The sequence below is a fragment of the Lipotes vexillifer genome, unplaced genomic scaffold, assembly GCF_000442215.2.
Source record: "Lipotes vexillifer unplaced genomic scaffold, Lipotes_vexillifer_v1.1 scaffold1035, whole genome shotgun sequence".
NCBI lineage: Eukaryota > Metazoa > Chordata > Mammalia > Artiodactyla > Lipotidae > Lipotes > Lipotes vexillifer.
In genome coordinates, this window is record NW_006772073.1 from 700,729 (window position 1) to 702,389 (window position 1,661).

A 1,661-nucleotide genomic window follows, 5' to 3' on the forward strand; every position below is an offset into this window, starting at 1 on the left:
TTCTAACAATGGCATATTTTTTTGGAGTTAAAGCCTCCTTCATGTGTTCTAAAAGTCTAACTGATCTTAGCTTAGAGGATTGTAACATGTTCTTATGCTATCTGTGTATCCAATTATAGGTCCACATTACCCATAAGGGAAGCCACTTAAGGGTGCAAACAACTCTTACAAACACTGCGGTAACAGATGCACATGTATTCTGGCTGCTGCAGAATTCCTTTTGGTGAAAGAAAATATTAACATGGGAAAGACCAATCAGTCTTCTGTTACAGAATTTGTCCTACTGGGGCTTTCTGGCTACCCAGAGCTTGAGGCCATTTATTTCTTGCTGGTGCTATTTATGTACCTGGTGATCCTGCTGGGAAATGCAGTCATCATCATTGTGTCTGTGACTCTCACCTGCACACCCATGTACATTTTCCTCAGTAACTTATCATTCTTGGATATTTGCTACACTAGTTCCTCTATTCCCTTATTTCTCAGCAGGTTCTTAGCTTCAAAGAAAACCATTTCCTTCTCTGGGTGTGGAGTGCAAATGTTTCTCTCCTTTGCTATGGGAGCCACAGAGTGTGTCCTTCTAAGCATGATGACATTTGACTGCTATGTGGCCATCTGTAACCCTCTGAGATACCCTGTCGTTATGAGCAAGAATTTGTATGTGCCTGTGGCTGCTGGGTCCTGGATTGCAGGGGTTGTCAATTCTGTGTTGCAAATGTCTCTTGCCATGTGGCTTCCTTTCTGTGGGGATAATGTCATTAATCATTTTACTTGTGAAATCTTGGCTGTCTTAAAATTGGCCTGTGCTGATATCTCCATAAATGTTATTAGCATGGTTGTTGCTAATATGATTTTTCTTCTGGTTCCAGTACTTTTCATTTTTGTTTCCTATGTTTTCATTCTCTCCACCATCCTGAGGATTCCTTATGCAGAGGGAAGGCACAAAGGCTTTTCCACCTGCTCTGCCCACCTCACAGTGGTGATTATATTCTGTGGAACTATCCTCTTCATGTATGCAAAACTCAAAGCTAAAGACTTCTCTGGTGCAGACAAAGTACAAGTCACAGACAAAATCATCTCTCTCTTCTATGGTGTTGTGACTCCTATGCTCAACCCCCTCATCTATAGTTTGAGGAACAAAGATGTGAAGGCAGCTCTGAAGAATATACTCTGTTGGAAATGCTCCTCAGAGGAAATGTGAATGTTATTTTTTTTTTTTAAATTCATTTACTCTGAATGCAGGACTAGTTCTCACCTGGAGTTCCAAAGTAAATGTAAGGGTTGGTAGTATCATTAATTCTTGAAATACTTACTTTTCTGTTCCTAGCATCTAAATGTGACAGAAATCTGGGGCCTATATTCTTCGTGACTGGCTTAAAGAAAAAAAGGGAAAGAAATCTATGGGTAAAAGGATTCTCATCCAAACCACCCACCTTCACAGAGTTTATTATAGTTTAACTCTGGAATGATGAGTTCTGTAATCTTATATGAACAGAAGTACCTTGTAACTAGTTTAACTTCTTATCCTCTATTTGCATCAGTTTTCTAGTCTCATATCTTTCTTAGGAAGGTGAAGTAGAAAGTGCCTTGTTAAGTGTCAGAGTGCTATATAAACTCAACATTAAATAATTCATAACAGGGTAGTGTTTGACCTTAGAGAGGGA

General features: G+C 39.4%; 1 pseudogene; it reads left to right on the forward strand.

Moving 5' to 3' along the window:
• The first annotated feature begins 235 nt into the window (after positions 1 to 235).
• On the forward strand, positions 236 to 1,198 carry LOC103072893 (putative olfactory receptor ENSP00000348552 pseudogene; annotated as a pseudogene).
• The last annotated feature ends 463 nt before the right edge of the window (positions 1,199 to 1,661 follow it).